At 40.8% G+C, this 19,627-nt stretch overlaps 2 long non-coding RNA genes across 8 annotated transcripts in view; one reads left to right on the top strand and one right to left on the bottom strand.

Moving 5' to 3' along the window:
- Positions 1-6,097: 6,097 nt before the first annotated feature.
- On the bottom strand, positions 6,098-6,827 carry LOC140685033 (uncharacterized). Its single transcript, XR_012058196.1, has 2 exons — positions 6,599-6,827; positions 6,098-6,265 (listed from the first exon to the last, which is right to left on the bottom strand). It is a non-coding gene; the product is annotated as an uncharacterized lncRNA (long non-coding RNA).
- Positions 6,828-8,205: 1,378 nt separating this feature from the next.
- Positions 8,206-19,627, top strand: part of LOC115496981 (uncharacterized) — a 90,067-nt gene continuing 78,645 nt past the window's right edge. For all 7 annotated transcript variants that reach the window (XR_012058186.1, XR_012058184.1, XR_012058187.1 and 4 more), the window contains exon 1: positions 8,206-9,118. This is a non-coding gene — a long non-coding RNA (uncharacterized lncRNA). The remainder of the gene's footprint in view (positions 9,119-19,627) is intronic.

Genomic DNA, 19,627 nt, shown 5'->3' with positions numbered 1-19,627 from the left:
TATTTGCTTGAATGGTTTGTTTCTGTTGTTTGTTTGGGTTTTTTTTTTAGCTTTTCTTACTTGCAGCTGATTCAGTGCCTTTTTCCTGCCTCCCTGGCCCCAGGCTCAGCAGCATCTGTAGGTCAGCTCAGTTTTGTGCAGGGTGGTGAGGAATTGCTGTGGGCAGCAGAGTTTTGTGTGGAAGGAAATGCTGCAACTGCTTTATGGGGGCAGATTACATTTCTCACCTGAGGGGCTACCAGGGATTAAATTGGTTCTGTCGAGCTGTCTGTGGGTTCAGAGCCCTGAATTTATTCAAAGTGTCCTTAACCAAAACCAGCATTTAACTTCCTTGCTTTGAGCCCATCTGCTCTAAATGAGTCTTTAGGCATCATTATTAAAATATTAGCAAGGGATATCACTCAAGACTGGAGTGCCCTTGCTCTGATTTCTGTGAAAACACAGACAAGGAAATATTCCCTGCCCCAAAGAAATGAAATGGGTAAGACAAAGCCAACAGAAGCATCTGGAAGGGAATAAATTTGGTTGCAGTCACACAGTGAATAAATCCTTAGCAGACGTCAAGGTCTCAAATTTTGTGTGGTTGAATTTTTTAAAAAATAAATGCAACAGTGGTTTGAAATGGTATCCAAAATGTTAGAAATCCCCTTTTTTTTCTCTTGTTACTGGTCCATAACTGGAAATACCCAACTGTTGTGTGAAATCCTCCTGACCTGCTGCAGTCCATAATCCCTATTACCTGCCCCTCTTCCTTCACCTACCCTGTGATGTAGGAAAGGTGTGAAAGAATATTTCTTATCTTGCATCAATCGCTATTTATCAGGGGCAAATGAACTCCAGAGTGAGGAAAAAGGGAGATACTTTGCAGCAGCCTAATTTATAGAGTTGGTAGCTTCTTTTGAAGACCAGGAATTTGGTCAATTGTTTGTAATAATGAACAGATCAAGCCATAAATCAGTTTACCTAATGTCACAGATTGGTGAGAGGAATAGAAACAGTGGAGACCACAGACATACTGTGTTTTTATATTGCTTTTTTGTCTGGTTTCCAGTTATTTTTTCTTCATATTTATTTCCTCACCATCTTCCTGTCTCCATGGTGGTATTTTGAAGTGCTGCTGTAAACCTTTGTTAGGAGGTCTCCACCAAGGCAACTGAAGCTGTAGAATTGCCACCAGCTCTGCTTTCTGATGGGACACAAAGATCCCTCTGCTTTCAACCCAGCTGCCTTCCTCTCTCTTTCATACTTGGCACCTTATCTCCTACAGTTCTGTGGAAAAAAATAATAATTAGCACTGACAGAAACGCACAGACACACACACACACACACACACACACACACACACATATATATTAATATATATATAAAGATTTGGGCCAAGATGTATACAATTAGATGTATATTTTAAAAGCATTTTTCTTTTTAGTCGTTAGGTTGCTGTTTCAAAAGGCACTTTGGAGCCTCACTCATGCAGAGGGTCACAAGAAACCACCACAACATGAAACAAAGCAGTCACTGGCAAAGCTCAGGCAGTGGTGTGGATTCAGGGACTGAATTTGTGTCCACACACCATGAAACCAATCCTGCAGGGTGTAGTCGTGGTAGTCCCCATACTGGGGTGTTCTCTCCCATCAGCTGGCTGGTTCTGCCTGGTTTACAAATAATGTTTTTTTGGTAAAATTACCTACTTTTTCTGCATTAATGTGAATCTTCCTCTGCAGCAGTGGATATATTCAGGCATTGTAAAATGTGTAAGGGACCATTTTCAAATTTAGTAGCACCTTGAGGTATAAGTTAGGGTTAAGGTCACATTATACCAGGCATTGCAAGAACTTATGGAAGTTTTTCCGAGACAAGAAATTTCTCTTATCTAAGTATTCAAGAATAGCCAAATTTAGGAGGTGAAGTAGTGATGCAAAGAAAATAATCTGCCAACATCATGTTGCAAGACAATAGAAAAGATAAGAAATTAAACCATAGACCTGATTCAGTGTCTTATCCAGAACCACTGTTGTGTTCCAAAATTAAACAGTAAGACTTAAAATTATATTTAGTAGAAGACAAGGTATAAAGTAGGACTGTCCACCTTAAATACCTTTCTGCTTTTTGTGGTGCTCTGGACTTTTCTTTCCTGCTGTTTGCCTGATATTTGGGCACAGTGTTGAGAACACGGACCTTACTCTGCCCCAGTCACATGCTTTTAAATTTCCCTATCCTTTCCAGCACGGAGGTTTACTCTGTCTTTTCTGACCAGAGGAGGATATTTAGGCTCCCTGTCCCTGTTGCTCGTGGGCAGCACTGGATTTTACACCTTGCTTTTTGTGTTGCCTTGTGCAGTGGTGCTTTGTACAGCACCTCCACTCTGAGGCAGCTGCTGGTCCTTCACCTTGATGTGTGCAAGGGTCTGTGCTCAGAGGATGATTTTTTTTCTTGCAAGTTTATCTCTGCATGTCTTTTCCTGGGTTGGATCTCGCCTGTCTGCTTTACAAACCAGAACCTCTCCTGTTGGCTGGAGTAAGTGAGCCACAAATGTGCCTTTAATTAAGGAACTTTTAACAACTCCAAGTTATGTGTTGATGTGTGAGTTCTTGGGTCCATAATATATTTTGCTGTTTAATTTCTAGTCCAAGGCCTCTATTCTGCCACAAGAGTCACAACAGTTCATGGCTGGCCTCGTGTTAACTCCTGGCAAGAGTGTGTATCTTCTATGTCCTTTCTTCCCAACAACACAGCAAAATTTCCACCTTTGTTTTCTCTGCCCTGCTCCCTGTGAATAGCTTTGTTTATGGGCTTCACTGTTGTTACTCTTGCTCCAGTGCTCGACCAGATTTGTAGACTCAGAAATGTAAATGCTGCTTTGTTTGCCTGTTCAATCATAAATTCTGTTCTGTATGTTCTGCCTGGCGGACCATTGGTGCTGTGCTTCTCATATATTTATTAGGGAATAGCAAAAGAGCCAGAGTCTCTGAAGCTATATTCACTCCTTGCCAGGGACATTATTTGCAGAGATGCTGCAGGTTCTGCTCATCTCCATCTAAGCTCACACAGGGTGGTTTCTTGGCTTCTTCCATCAAACTGTTCCATTTAGGGCTTTTCAGTTTTACAATATAGCAGGAAAAAATTGAGTGAGTCTCCTTCCTTACTGTTTTCTGTAGCTTCCTTGCTAAAGCAGAAAAAGGGTTGAAACAACACAGGAATGAATTAATGGTGGGGGATGGCAAAACCAGAAGCAGGACTACAAGCAGTGAGTGCCAGGCAATGCAGTGTGAAGAATTTCAGGGTTACAGCATTGACAATGCCTGAATTAGGAACTGGAGGATTTAGGAGAAGAAATGTTCCTCTGTAGAAGGTCAAGTTTTCCCTATGTCTTCTGTTTCTTGTCCTGTGCTTAACATTGTTAACAGCAGAAGGAAATCCCCATTTTCTCCTTCATCCTCAATTAGACATGCTGTATTTCACTTAGAAATACCTTCCAAGTAACTAGAGCAAAACAAACCACTCTATGATTACTCCTCTCATTAAATGCAGATTTCTTTTTTTAAGTTCAGATAGAGTAGGGTGATACAGACATCTCTGCGAGCACTGTCCTTACATATTGTGAGGGCTTTTTTGCAAGAAAGTAGCTCTGGAGATAGATTTTCTTGTTTCCAGCTCATGAACTCAACTATGCTGATCTTTCTACTGGTGGCATTTTAGATTCTCCTCCTGATACATATGTTTTGATATTTGCATGACATCTGCTAGTACAGAAAACCAGGTGTGGTGTGATGAAGACAAGGTCTATGTTACTTGGCAAGTCATATAATCTTAAAATCTGTCATAGGAACATAAAGTATTGGAGTTTAAAGATGGAGTATTTTTAAGTCTAGAGTAGGTATTTACTTTTATTTAGAATAAATGCTTGGATGTTTTCACAAAATGACTGGAATTATAGGCATTAAAACCTCCAGCTTTCCCACTTGGTTGCTTCATGAAATTCCCCAAAGTTTTCCCATCACATATCATGGTGGGCTTTTCTTTGGGAAATGGTATCCAGACAGGATGCAGGGAAATAGATCTCTGTAGCTTCTCTTCCTGGTGTAAACCAAAGCTTAGGCTTCATTATGGTCCATTTGAAGGAATGGAAGAGAGGCAGTTACTAAAATTGCCGAACAAACCCAAAGTGTAATTGACTTTGTCAGCTGTGAAGACAAGTGTGTTCTGAGGCTGGACGTGTGCTCCTCCATGGATTAAGCAAAAAGTGCAAAAGATGGCATGGTTTTACAAACTGAGAGGAAAGAGAGCTCTACAAAAAGCAGGCAAGCCCAACCAGCAGGGTGAACTCTGGGCTTTGAGGGGTAAGTCGGGTTAGGGGGCAGCTGAGGCTCTCAGTTCGCAGCACCAGCAGCAGTCCCACATTAATGAAACGTTTTGCTCAGTGTGCTGTGCTGGTTGTGTCAGGCTCTGCAGCTCCTGTTGGTTCCCAAAAAGGCAAAGACACCTCCCTGGCATTGCCTTGGCACCAGCCGGGCTCCTGAGGGGCAGGAGCAAGTGTTGTCCAGGTGGCAGTCCAAGAGGATGCAGCTTTCCTAGTTAAGGGTATGTATGATCTTAGAAGGAAATTGAAAAGTCTGCTTTTTTTACCATCCCTTTTCCCTTTCCCTTCCTTTTTTTCTCTGTAGTATGTGCAGTATACATCTCCTTTGGAATCTGTTCCAAATGATGGTGTTTAGCCTTTTCGTGTCATGCCCACCTGCTATTTTTCAGACATTTCAGAAAATTACTGGTTTCACAATGGGATTGCAACATATCAATCAGGGACATTAGAACAAAATTGGAGAGGGAGGAAAATATAAATGCATCCAGAGCTGTTATTTCATGTTAATATGCAGATGTTTTTTATTGCATAAAGACATGGGGAACCATGTGGAACTTGCTCTCCTCACTTCTTTTGTCCCAGTCCTATTCCCCAGTTTTTTCATTATGTTTGATTGTTGCATTTCCTTGTAACTAAGAGTGTGTATTTTCCTTGAGGCACCATCTGCTTGCTTTGTGCCTGTCTGAAACACCACCCTGGACCCTGGCACACACGGGCCCTGGATGCTCTGATGGCGCAGGTTAATAGCCTGATGGATGAACAGGGCAGCTCTGCACTTCCTTGGTGCTCCTGGCCTCAGGGGGTGAATAAAACAAACTCCAGCCCAGGGAGCTCTTGAACACTCCACAGTCAATAGGAATTGGTGCTGGTTTGGAAATGTAGGTGAAGATTGCAGCAAGGCATGTGGGTTGTTACAGAAGGTTTCTGTTTGGAGTATATTTGGAAAGAGTGTATTTTCTCTTGTAATGCAGTGTGAAGACACAATTCCTATTGCTCATTTCAGCTGAGCTAGAATCTGACCCAGCTGTCTGAGCTGCCGCTGAATTAGCTCCTGAGTCAGTTTTAATCCACTTCTGAAGTGTAATAAGAGTCCCATTTTCCCTGACTCATTTTTAGCCCATTGTCAGTACTTTGATATGATCTTCAATAAAGATATGACAAACTCAATTTTCCCCATTACAATTGCCCTTTTAAGCAATAACATTTTTCTCAGACTGTATTTTTCAGTTTATCTTGCATAGTCCAAAACTCAAAACCACAAAATCAACAACATTTAGGTCTTTTGGAATCCACACTTAGGATGGTTGTGTATGTCAGCATCCTTTTCTACAATGCAGTAGAGCAGAGATGAAGCATATCTAAAATAAGGCCAAAGATTTCTCTAACATTTAAAGAGGAAAATAATTTATACATTTTAAACCACATGTTTTGTGAATCAAAGCTGAGTTCTGTTAGCTCCAAGCTTTCAATTTTCTTTCAAAAAACCCCAGATTTGAACTTAAGCTATTAAAGAGATGAAGCATCATTTTAAGTGCCCGTAGGAAGAAAAAATAGGACACCACTTGAGGGCAGCAAATGCTCAACTACTTTCTGACAATACAGCAAAGTGTCATGAGGAGGCAGAAGACTACTTCTATTTTCCATTCATTTATCGTGTAATTTTTGACTTATTTTACAAAGAGCATTGTTTCCAAATAATTGCACAGATAGAAAGATTTTTTTAATTGCTGAAAAAATAAATAAGGGACATTTTGCTCTGGGTTTTTATTTTTGCTTTGGAATTCAGCAAACATATGAAGGTGCATGGAAGTTTTTTGAAGGTGGAAGAGAAAGAATCCAGCAGTAGAAGCTAATTTTCACCAAATAAGCCTTAGGAATTTCACATGCCATTTGTGCAAAGTCATCACACTGGAAAATACAGAAAAAACATATGAACTAGGAAAAAAAAATTCAGTATAAATGATAATGTGGGATCATGTAACTTTCAGATACCTAAAGAATGAAGCCAGTGTCAAAATACACATTTGATATGTCAGATTAAATCTGCACAAGAACCTCTAATCCTAGCATAGACTAAATTTTTAAAGAACTTGATTTCACAACCTTATCTTTTCCCAAAAAAAATGCTCAATTTTAAAATGCAACAAAATGATAAAACACAATCCATCATCTGCAGCTAAATTTATCCCTTTGTGCTCCCTTAACAGTTTTAGAATTTAGATGCCAAGAAGAGATCTTTACCAATTAGGGTAACAGGCTGATCAGCCAGGAGGTTATTTGGAAACTTGATGGAGAAGCCCATGAGGTTTTTTTTTGTGATTCATGATGATGACAGAGAAGTGCAGGTTCCTGTTTAGTTTTTTACTTTCTTCCCAGTGCCATCTTTCCTCAGCTGACTCATTTTGCACCTTTCTTGTGCCGGTTGCTGCCTTCTCTCTACAGACCTTTTGTCCTCATTGGAAGTTTCCGTTCCTCTGCTCTGCAGTTTGAGCTGCTCCCCCCATCCCCTCGCTGCCTTGTCCTCTCCCAACTCCTTTTCCATGTCAGCTGGAGCTCTCCTCCTCCTCCTCCCCCTGAAGCACCAGGATGGGAGCAGCCAGAGTGCCTCAGAAACCACTTTCACCTCCTCTGCTTGGTGCTGCAGCATCCTCAGCGTGTTGGAAGTTGTCAGGGCAGGGATGTCCTGCTCAACCCCATCAGCTGTGACTGTGTGTGAGTATTTTGGGACCTCTGAGTCTTGTACAGCACAACCTGAGCAGATTTTCACAGAGGCTGCAAATATCAGCACTGTTTTCATCCACGTTTTTGCTAAACTTTAATTTCTGGTCAAAAGCACGGGGTTGCTGGAGAGTTCTAGTTTTATGGTGGTATTTATTTTAATGTTAGTGAAAATGTGAAGTCAATTTGCCATTTTCAGAAACGAGTGAAAAGCATAAGCCAACTAAAAATATATCTGCATACAGGAATAAAATTCAAATTCAATGCTTAATGCAATTCAGCACCATAATAGGCAATTTCAGTTCATGTGAACAAAGTTGATAGGTTTAATTGAAGGCAGGCTTATGTAATTGAAAATGTAAAAGGTGCCTTACCTCTAAGTATTGTCATTGGTGTTACCTCTGCTGTTTCTCTTGTCTGAGGTCATATTTTCCTGTGGATGCACAGGAATTTTAAAAGGGGATAAATGTCTCTATTTCACAGATGTAAACCCACCACACAGAAACACTGTTGGTCAGAGTTTTCAAGATTTGGCACCGCTTTTGCATTTTTAAATTTTCAGCTTTTTTTTTTTTTTTTTAATCCAATCTGTGAGAAAGAAACTGTCTTTTCCACAGTGCCTTTTCATTGTCCCTCCCACTGAAAGTAAACTGGAGCTTGCAGACCACTCTTCTAAAAATCAGGGTTTATAGCTGTTTCAGATGAAGTCTGCAGAAACTGGCCATTACTGAAATGCTGCTTTTTTTTCCCTCTATCTTGCACAGGAAATCTGTTTCAGAGCCAGAAATACAGATTGACTCTCAGGACTTCTACACCTTTGGTTCAGCAGCAAGACCATCTGTCACTTCTAATTCCTGCTATGAAAAAGATGATCTAGTTATCTTTGATGGAATAGCTCTGAATTTTGCAAGCTACAGTCTTCTCCTTTGCCTCAATTAGATTTTCCTCCCCTCCTACATACTGAAATCTCTATTTGAAGGTTCAGCCTTGGATAAAGCTAAACCCCAAAAGAATGTTGCCTTTTTAATCACTGGCTCCCCACTGCATATGATATAAACTTGCAAACATGCTAGCTGCTCTCACTAAAGCAATTTTGACTTGCTTCCAAAGGGGAGAGAAAACAGGTGAATTCCTTGTCACTTTAGATTTCACTAAAGATATGCAGAAATTTTGCTGCATTTCAAGCTTGATATATGTTTTAGAAGGTAGAGGATTTATAAGGAGGGGCTGGATATTTTTTCAGGCATGTCTACATCTTAACCAGCATCTGCATATCATTTCAAGGTTACTTTTAAATCTTCTGGATTTTCACTCAGCTTTGTTTGACTCTCAAAGGCAAAGCACTCTTTCTCATAGGACCATTAAATCATGATGAGATTCTCTTTTACAAAGAAGAAAACAATCCATTCTTTTTTCTTTGGAGGAAACCATCCTCATCTTCATCTGGGTGAAGAGATGCTTCCTGAATCATAATGTGTTCAGTCTTTCACATATGTGTTTTCTTGGTGTAAACTACAGATAAACAGCACATGTAATCACATGTTTTTGTAGTGTAGGTGAGGGATTGTCTCAAGCTGTTCCATTCAGCTATTGTTTTTTCCCACCCATGTACACATAAACACGTTCCTGAAGCTCAAACTCAGCTGTTTTTCTCTAGGCATGTCTTGGGGCATGTCGCTGCTGTTAAATTTTAATGAAAATAAGATTGAAATTTTAGGGATTAATGACCGCTTGGCAAAAATTCAGCTGATATCTACTTTAGCTGCACCACTTCTTCCAACCTCCCTTCTCCAATGAATAACTGAAAAGGACCGAGGAACAGAAAGCTGTTTCTAGGATACAATGTGCAGCACTTCCTACTCTTGGCTCTCTCTAACTTCAGCCTCTCAGCTCTGTCATTTTTTTCTGTCTATGAATTTAAAATAGCTTTTGCCACCAGATAGTGAAGTGGAAGCAAAAGCATTTGTCCCAGCTGTGAGTGGGATCACCGTGCTACCGTGGTAAAATCGAAGGGGCTGATCTTCACATGGATTTTACATTAAGGTAATTTCCACACCTTACTTATCTTGCTGTTGGGGTGAAACCTTTCCTGCAGTGAGTTCAGAGGCTTTATGCATGTGTGTGAGAGCACATATGTCTCTGTGCAAAGCATGGCTTCTCTGCATTGGCATTCCAGCTGGCAGTTCCTGGAAAGCTCTCTGGAAAGCCACCCTGCAGCTCCAAAATCTTCTGCAAAAGGGAAATCATGAATGATGTGGCCTCCCTCCTTCCTGCCACTCATACCTGTGCTGTCCTTTCTGTGCTCCAGCACATCAGCTGAACGGCAAAGAGATAGTTGCTTTTTGTAAACCCTCTTTGAAGGGAGAACCAATTCCTTTTTTTTTTTTTTTTTTTTTTTTTTTTTTTTTTTTTTTTTGGCCATTCCAGATGAAGGGAAAAAAAAAGGAAAAAAAAATCTTTTGAACTGGGTTGCCCCAGGTTCATCTGGGTACAAACACTTTGGGTACACTGATCCATTGTAAACTCCTGGAACAGGAACAGGATGCAGGTATGGTAGACAATTATTATGAAACAATTGCTGCTCTGTATCCAGCCAGTTTACAGCTTTCTGGTGTCCCCAAGATATAGGTGCTGGTTTCATGTTCTTGGCAGCCCTCCACACCCATAAGTCAAGGTCCCCCTTTTTGACCAGGAGCTGGCAGGAGGCTCTCAGATCAATGGTGAGGGGCTATGGAGAAAAGCTTCCCTCAAACTGGAAAACTGAAGAGATTTTCTTGTCATTTAAGCTCGGGAGACAAACATCCTCACCAGCATTCTCCACTTGCAGTACGTGATTACTCTGAGCTTTAGGAAGCAAACAAACAGTAATCATTAAGAGCAGTTTATTAAACAAAATAAATTTCTCCTTGTGCCATTGACTAAAGAGTAAGCAATTTAGCTGTTCCTAATTATGAGGTTATGACTGGATTTTTCTAAACTGAAACGACAGTTTATAGACACTTTTTTTTTTTTAAGGAACACAGTCACTTTTTGAGGCTTTTACACAGATGAACTCTTTGATATCTCCTCTGCCCACAAGTACCACCCTATGCAAGAGATTGAAAATGGTGATGGAAGTGATTGAAAATTGTGCTGTAAATCTTGGTGCTGCTTCTAGCAAATTGCAGAGGCTTGAATATGTGGCACATACCCACAGTATTTTATACCTGCCCTGATGTTTAACAGAAGGGTGTTTTTTTCTGAACCAATTCAGTCAGATGCACACACTCACTCCAGGCCCATGTTTGGGATGGTGAAATGAAATAGTTCCCATAGTTATTCCTAGAAGTTAATTAGCTGTGACAGTGGGAAAGTGACCACCTCATGATTCTTGGATATTTATAACAAGGCTGTCACTTGCTAGGTTAGTCAGGTCAGAGAGGAGATGAGAGTGTGAAGTCAGGTTTCTGGTGGCACACAGAGCTGAATGTGCATCACTGCTCCTCCTTGCCATGGCTTGGATGGTGGCAGGAAGGGTCTCTTGGTGCAGAGTTTGTAACATAACCCCAGCTGTGATCCCTATTTTTGGCTGTGCTGCAGAGCTCTGTAGGTGCATCTGCATTTCCTTCATCACATGCCTCCAGAGTCTGGCCTGAGATTAATGAAATGGAGATGTCTTTTCTGCTCCTGCTTTCCTGAGCTCAAGGTCAGACTTCCAGGGGCACAGCAAAGCTGTGGCAGAGGATGGAGAAATGTCACAGTGCCATCCCTCAGTTGCAGTCACTGCACCACCCGTCTGCACCAAGTGCTGGTTGCTCTCTGGGGGACACAGAGGGAAATTTGGGGGTTTTTGCCTCTACTTTATATATTTAGCAATTGGAACTTCCACTGTTGTGCCTCAGGACTTACTGTAGCTCTGCAGTTCTCTAATGCATGAGTAGATGTTTGTTTGGCTCTCCAATTTTGCCATGTAATCAAGACTTAATGTGCTAAATGTGTTCTCTGTAAACTGGTATCAGCACAGCTGAGCATGACCTGAGCAGCTGGGAATATTTCTGAGAGCATTTTTTGTGGTTTTGAGAATTAAAAGAGCAAAGGAGTTACATCAGCAGGGGGAAAAAACCTCTCAAATTACATGTTTTGTGCAAATCAGAAGTATTTTATTGGTAATGATAGCCTAACCTGGAACAGATTATTCCAAAGATCTTTCTCATTTAGAGTACCATTTATAAATGTTGTCACTGCTCAGAAAAAGAGATATCTCACACTAAGAAAACTATGAATTACTATCATGACAAGGAGAAAGCACAGAAGTTCATTTTTGTCTGTCTGTCATTACGGTCCTTCAGTTTTCCTTCAGCAGGAAAAAACTTTCATAGAACTTCAGCATGATTTGCAGAGTGTCATTTCTCATTTCTCTGTTAAAATTTCCTGCCCATAAATAGTGTGCCAAATGTTGTAGTGGGTTTGTCATCTGCCCAATATTCTTCAGAGCAAGCAGCTGACTGTTGGCTTCCCTAATTATTTCTTCTTCTAATATTGTTTCCTCAGAGCTAGCTTGAAGGAGGAACAAACCCCAACTATATATGCATATATATAATCAAGTAAAAACAGACATTTCTGTCAAAAAAAAAAAAAAAAAAAAAAGAAAAAAAAGGGAAGCTTTGGAACAAACAATAAGTTTCATGCAAATGTCTCTCTCTTAAAACTGGCAAGATTTCAATAAGCATTTTCTGAGAAGCATTTAATTTTATTTTACTTAAAGGTGGGATACTTCTTTTTGCACTGTTATGAACCCCCACTGGAGAGCCAAGCTGGGAAACTGCCAAACCTCTCATACCTGCAGTGACAATGGGGAGCCATATCAACACACACAAACCCATATTTAACTAAACTGTTCAATTGAATTCTAATCTCCAGCTAATCACTAAAGTTGAGGGAAAAAAATCTCCCTATTCATGTTTTATTTCTAAAAAATACCTTTATGAGGTAATACAAGTGCATGAATGGATGAGAGACTCAAGCACAATACACTGTCTACAAAGCTAAATGAGCTATGGGGGTCACATTCTATTAAACATCTCACCCATGAAACTCACAGTTAAAAAGAAACTTTAAATGGAGTTTTGGAAGTCACTGAAATGGAGTTTGGAAAGTTACTGAAGTCACTTTTTTGGGGGTTCTCAGGGTAGAAGGTGATACAGAGATGTGTTTTTGCTTTGCTTCATTCCAAGTCTCCATAAGCCACACTAATCAATGAGATTACAACAGAAATACCAGTGGACACAAATTTATGTGTAATTGGGCACATTTTGTGTTCAAAACAGAACTGCAGCCTTCTGAACAGATGATGTGTGTTGTAGGGTGTAGGGAGACCTTTCACCCTTCTTGCTGCAGGACTTATGTGCAGGAGAAAGCATGTCAGCCCTGAGTCTGGGCATCAGGCTGGACATCTCCAGTGTGACTGCCACTATCCAGCTAAATTCTTCTCAGTATTGTTAAGTGGGAGAGATCACAAAAGAAAAGAGATGCTTCTTGACTTCCTTGGGGTCATATTTGAGGTTAATAATGGGGCAATGTGGGGTTAAAACACACAGTCCTTAAGTCAGGACTTGTACCACAGCCCCTCATCACTCTTTGCAAGGTAATGGGTGTCCTCCCCTGGTTTTACCAAAGCAAGACTGATGTTCCGGGTAAAAGCCACATCTGGAGAAATAGCTACCTGTTACAGAAACAAAATATAATTTCACATGAGGATGCTGTGGAGCAGTTGTGAAGAACAAGACATTTGAATACAGCTGGTTCTCAAGCTCTGCTGCTCAGGTCTCTTGTTCTTCAGAAACCTGTTAGCAAAACAGAAAGGTCTTCCCTGGACCACCCCTCACAATTTCAGGGGCTTACTCTCTGGGTCTGAGTTTCCCTCTGTTTTGCAGACCCTGAAGGGCAATCTGGTCTGTGCTAATGGTTGGCTGGGGAATCCCACAGAACTCTCTGTGGGTATGATGGCTCCTCTTTGCTGATTTCAAGAAATTCCTTGCAAGTTGCTCATTTTTCTGGCTGTCCTCCCTGCACGGCAAGGCTGGGCGTATCCTTGATTTAACCTGGCGGTGAGAACTACTGGCACTCACTTTTGACTGAAAGGGTTCTCCCTGACCCAGGTTTTATGCTTGTGTGGAAACCCTGGCAACAAAAATAATTTTCCAGTGTCTTCCCATTTGTCGTGTTACTTTACCGCGTCCCCGAATCTCGCCTTTCTCGGTGTGAATGGGCCAATGTGACCTTGGCCAACACTTGTTGAAGATCAGAGCCCACAAAGTTGTTGTGGGGGGCTATCAAATGTCTCCGAGGTAAGGCATGCATAAAACATGAGCACAGAGTCATAAATAACTCGGCTCCTCTTCATTTATTTTAAAATAATGACGGTTGTTTAACTGGCTTAAAAGGGTTATTCTTTCACCCCTAGCTTGTTCTGAGCACCGTGGGAAAATGACATGAGCACTGTTTAGTTTAAGGGATGTAGTCATGCAAAACCTTTGCTGTACCTTCTGGAGGAAGCTGGAGTGTTTCAAGAAATAATGAAGGTGTGAATCATCACAATTCTGAGCTGTCTGATAAGAAAATCTTTTAATCTCTTGTAGCAGTGCAAGGGCTCCGATTGCTGCAATTCTCTTTTATAAATTGTGCAATAAAATATGAAATAAATCATTGCAAATGAATCCAGGATTATCAGCAGTATTTCCCTTTGATATCACTATTTCTGACCGGTGTTCTTTAAAGGCTTTTACTTGTTAGTTTAGTTTTAGGAGACAAATAAAGTAATTAGTGCTCTTTCTTTTTTTTCCATTTTATGGTCTGTTCTTGGCACACTTAGAAAACATTTGAGCTTGAACAGTTAATTTTCAGTTAGTTGTGCCTGTTAGCAGGAATTATTTCAATTTTTCAAAAACAACATAAGAAAACAACCAGGATGAGATACTGGTTTCATTAAAATCGTATGCAAAGGATGAGGTGTTTTGTTGCTTCTGTCCTGTTTTCTTTTTTTTTTTTTTTTTTTAATTTTAATATATTTTAAGTATTCAAAACACACTAAAAAATATTCAGTTTTATATGTGTGTGCTTAGTCAACAAAACCCTCCGGAGTTCCATTTTGAAAAATACTGTCATTGTTTCTGGAGTTTGGCTCCACACACTCTGTGCGTTTTTGCAGGACATAATCTCTAATCTTTTACCAAGGTTTTATGTTTTTATTTATGCAAAAACCACACAATGCCATAGGATGCCAAGAAAGTGAACAGTATGGTGAGATTTAGGCTTTTGGGGAGTCCTTTCAAGATCAAGAAAGATATACAATCAAGTAAATAGCTCAAATTGGAAACCTCAGAACCCAGCTTTACTATGTGACTCTTCTCATAATATACAATATGACTCTGATTTAGCTTTATCACTTCATTGATCCCTTCCTAGGCAGCAGACGCCCATTGGCTAGAGAGAAAATCAAACATTATTCACTGCTACTTTGACTGTGGATGGTAAACATGTATTTATAAGATAAGGTAATGTCCTGCTGTAAGAGACTGGAATAGTGGAGCTAGAGAGAGGAAGAATGAGTTACATTCGTAAAAAAATACAGCTTGAAGTGTTTGGGTTGGAATCTGCTGTGATTTACTCACCAGCTCCTTGCTCAGGTTGCTGCATGTCCCCTCAGCCTGCCCTGGGTGTCCATGAGCATCCTCCAAGCACTCTGGTTTACAAAGGAAAAGCACTTTTTGGAAACAGCATGCCCACTTACCTTTTGAAAGTTTGTTGTTTTTTTTTTTTTTTTATTGCTAGAACACCTTTTACTAATATTTGATGAGTGTGTGAAAAAAATAAAAGTGAAAAAATTGCATCAATAGTAAGGTTGCTCATGGTGCTTCAATTATTTGGTCCATTTGCTTCACGCAGGAAGTTATTAGGTAAAATACCTTTGTGTGCAGATTAGAGATGTGTGACACACTCTGGCTAATTGTCTGGTTGTACAGCTCAGATGAGGGTCAGGCTGCCTGGCCTCTGTCACCTCCCTCCTTTCATACAGCTGTTTACAGCCAGCAATCGGCTTGGGAAAGAGCACACAGATCAACCTCTGCTCGTGTGTCAGCCAGGAGTGACTTCTTCCTGCAGAAAATTCCCAGACTGACTTAGGAAACTGCTTTGGATGCTGCAGGGAGGAAGCCAAGTGACTGTGAGCTGCAGGGAGTGAGTGACTAGCTGAGGATGAGTAGTGGAATGGGAAGGCCATCTCTGCCAGGCATGGTTATGTCTCCTGGGGCTCAGAGGTGTGGTAGATTTATGGTAAAATGTCCCTGGGAGGGCAGGAGAGGTCCTGAAGATGAGCTGAGACCCCCTTGCAGCTGAGTAAGGGGATCTCAGTCGGTGGTGGAGGTGCATTTGTGGAAGAGGACAGACTGAGGAGAACACAAGTAACTGAATCATGCATCTACCTGGTTTATGTGCAGACCATGGGCTGAACAGGAGGACTTGACAGGCCTGAGCTCTTCTCAGGGGTCCTGAAGTGCTGAGAAGGTGAAGGATCTGTGGGGAGGAGGGAGTTCCTCTGTGCAGCTCTGCCTTGTGGTGTGGTTCAGCTGGCCCTTCCTGGGGCTCTGTGACACTGCAGTGAGGTCACCTCGCTGTCCTCCTGCTCTGGGTACATTTGTGGGCTCATGGTCCCTCTCATGTTGCTGCAAAAATGATATGGATGATATGGAGTATGTGTGATCATACTCTGCCTATAATGGGCTTTAAATGCCCTCTGATTCAGATACAAACTCATGCAGCAGTTGGGACTGTGTGTGAATTGCTTGAGTTCTTCTTGGGTTTCTTTAAACCTGAGGCAATGGCACAGCAATCTAAAGATAACCTGGTGTAGAAAAATAATAGAGATGCTTCTGTTGTTCCCTTGCCATTTTCACTTCCTTTCTTTTTCTTCGAAACCCTGTTTATTTCCCCGTAGGGCTATGAAATAACAGGAAGCAAGAACACCCCAGCTAGGCAACATCTCTTCTGCAGAACTGCAGGAGATTACATCCTGTGAAAAGGTTAATGAGGAACTGAGACTTTTTTTGGTCAGGATAAAGAGAATTATTCACTTCCTGGTGCACTAGAAGCATTCGTGAAACCTTTTAGGAAATGGCATAATGTATTTTTAGTGCAAAATTAGGCTGGAAAGAAGTTGCAAAAAGCTGTACCATCAGTCCAGGATTTGATACATCTGACATTCAGCAGCTGCAGGTTTTCTTGCTTCCTTTCTTCATTGAAAATGGATGTAGATGGCTTTAGAAAAAATATCCTTCTTCTCTCATATCCTCATCAGACTCTCCCTGAAAAATGCACACCAGCCAGTGTGTGTGAGCCCAGCTGGTGCTGGACACTGATCCTGCTGGTCACCAGGCAGAGTGCACAGCTCAACCCTCCCTTTCCACCTTTGAGAGGACTTTTGTGGCTCAGTGCCCATTGCCATTTCCCTGCCTTCCTCTCCTGGCCCATGGAAGCGGCTTCCAGGGCTGCTACTATGCAAACTCAGATATAATTTTTTTTTTTTCCAATCTCTGCATTTTAGTTATACATCCTCCTTTTCAAAAGGCTGGATGCTTTGAGATAATCAACTCTTTCCACAGGTCATGCTGCTTTCTCTTCCTCTGGATTCCTCTATTAACAGAAAGCTACCGGTTTCTAGAAGGAAATTGTCTTGATTTCTTTATAGCCTCAATCTGTTCTCACCAAAGCCACTGGCAAACCTTCTGTTTATTTTTCAGGGATACAAAAACTAAGCCAAGTGCCATCAGGCAAAGATCAGCACATTTACTGAACCACGAGCAAGGCCTGGGGAGCCTAGTTAAGTAATTCATTACAGTTTCTTTGAAATTCCTCACTAAATAGGTTTGGGATTGTTTTTTGCCAGAAATACTAGCTTGCTGAAGTGGAAACATTTTGTGGCAATGTACCAATTTCTGCTATCCAGAAGGTTATTTTTGGGTCCCAGGTGAAATTTTATGGGGAGAAAAGGAGGCAGAAAAGGACTTTTTACCTGTAATACTGTGCTGAACAAAGCTACCATAGCTTCTGGGCTAGAATTGCTTGCAATTGCCTGAGCACATCTGGGCAGATGGACCTAGACCTTGATTTCAGGTGTCTAAAATGAAAGGCATTTGAAAGAGGATTGAAAAGGTGTTGGACCAGATGATCTTGAAAACCCAACCAAGCCAAACCATCCTGTGACTCTATGAATTCTGTGTGTTTGTGATGTGCAATTTCTAAATATTCCTATTTATATCCAGTTATGAAAAATTATGTTGGAATTGAGAGGGCCATCAACCTGAGGAAAGTAGAAACATCATTTAAGCCCAGTATTTTCATAAGGATTTGAATTCCATGTCATAATGAAGTGTGACATTCCCTGTCACAGGGCACAATGTTAATTCAATGCTCAAAAGGCACTTAGAGATATCATAGAAGATCTTGTCAAGAAGTATCAGCAAATGCTGTTTCTAGTTTAAGAAATCACTAGAAACTAGGAAAGTGTGTTGAATTAAATCCATGCCATCTTTACCTTGTCCTTACACCTTTCTCTGGCTGTGTGGTCACTGTCCAAGACAGAACTCTGGGCTAATGAATACTTAGTTCAGTCTGATGCAGTGGGGTGTTTTATGCTATTTTAAAGAAATTTTGCATGACGGCAACAGAAAAAATCATTCCTGCACCTTCAGCTGTGCCTGCTGTCTGCCATTAGCACTGTGTGTCTGTAGCTGCACTGGCTCTTGCAGCTGAGCTCTTCCACAAGGCTCTGGAGGTCTCAGTGAAGGAAAAATGATAATAGAGTAATGAGGAGCGCTGAGGCTGGAACAAGACCAAATACCCATCAGCATTCCACTGGTTTTGATCCATCACTGACAGTAAACCAAAGTCAGGGATCCACATTAATAAAGGCATTAAAATACCTAAAGCTTACCAAAATCTCTGTGAGTAAAGTGTCTGAATATTTTTGTAATCTGTATCCTAACAAAGTTAATAAATAATGTTTCTGTTAAATCAGAGTGTTGATTTGGCTGATTCAGGCTTTACAGGTATACAATAAAATTATAGTTATTCTCAAATAGTTTAAAGTATCATATGGTTACCTTGCGTTTCAAACATCAGCTTACCTCACTGTTGTGTTGCATTGTGTTGATTCACAGGCAGTACACAAGCAAAAAAATTAACCAATGATTAATGCTTGTACTCCAACAAAAAACAGATCAAGATTGGCTTTGTATGTTGATTACCATTTTATTTATAAGCAGAACATATTCTAAATATTAATATTAAGTGATTTACTTTGCCCAACAGTGTAAGTATAAAGTTCCAGGGTTTTTGCTTAGATGCTGGGTCCCATCTGCTGTATCCATGGTGATAGCAAGACTTTTGTTCTGATTCCTTTTCAAATCAGTGTTGTGATTCTTAGTGATTTTGAAACTACTTTCCAGTGACTCTAAAAATTAATGGTTAATCAAGCAATCTCAGCTTTGGCTCAGTTATTTATGTGCATGCACCCATTATTAAGTAGCAATCTACCTCCAGCAGCAAAACCTTTCATTGTGGTTTCAAAACCTTTCTTGTGCTGCATCTGTAGGGATAGGATAATCTATTTGAAGAAAATCTGATGAAATTGCACCAAAGCTTTCTACATCCTTTATTGGGAAATATAAAGGTCAAGCTCTTTCTTTGTAGGGATTACTGGGTCCATACAGCCTCAGTAGTAGGAGTGAGCAATAGGAATGAGGGAGTGGAGTGATAAATCAGAGGAACACTTGCTTCAGTAGATATCCCTCTTACAGCAATTTGCTCTTGGAAAGATAGTTAGGGTTTGTCTATCATCAGATCTTTTCTGGAAATGTTTGGGTAAAAAAGCCCAAACATAAAGTTAAAAGATGTGACTACATGGGGAAGAGAGATTATAAAAGAAGAGTGTCCCCATGTGCATGTTTCAGAGTGAGGAAGGCAGGAGGTACAGCCAGGTGTGCAGATGAAATACCTTGGAAAGCAAGTGAGAAATATTCTCAATTTTGACAGTTGTGGAATGGGAAAGCTTTGCTGTCCACCCCATATGAGGGATGACATGGAGCATTCTGCCCATGGGACCAGCAAGAACCTGGGTTAGCCCAGAGTGTGAGACATGCCAGTGGAGCAAATCAGTGTGTGACTGCTACAGCTCCTTCTCTTCTACCTAGAGACTTTTCCCCAAGCTTGGGCTGAATCAAATTACTATGTGTCTGATAGGAAACTTGAAAATCTTCCTGGTATTCATCAGGAAGTGCAGGTTTCCAGAAACTGTATTACCATGCTCAGGCTGAACAAAATGAAGTACTCCAGAGATTTGCTATGCTGTAATTTGCCCTTGAACAAAAATGAAGCTTAAAAGAGGTTTAACAAATATTCACACTTCTCAAGTACTTCTCTGGGGTTCTGGCCTCCCACTTGGCTTTATGCACTGAAGATGAGGGGGAGAAGCCTGCACTGTGATTAATCCCCCTGACAAGGTCACCTGGATAAAATGTT

The sequence above is a fragment of the Taeniopygia guttata genome, chromosome 1 (assembly GCF_048771995.1).
Source record: "Taeniopygia guttata chromosome 1, bTaeGut7.mat, whole genome shotgun sequence".
Lineage (NCBI taxonomy): Eukaryota > Metazoa > Chordata > Aves > Passeriformes > Estrildidae > Taeniopygia > Taeniopygia guttata.
The sequence above is the reverse complement of the archived record's forward strand: the minus strand, read 5'-3'. Positions and strand labels throughout refer to the sequence as shown.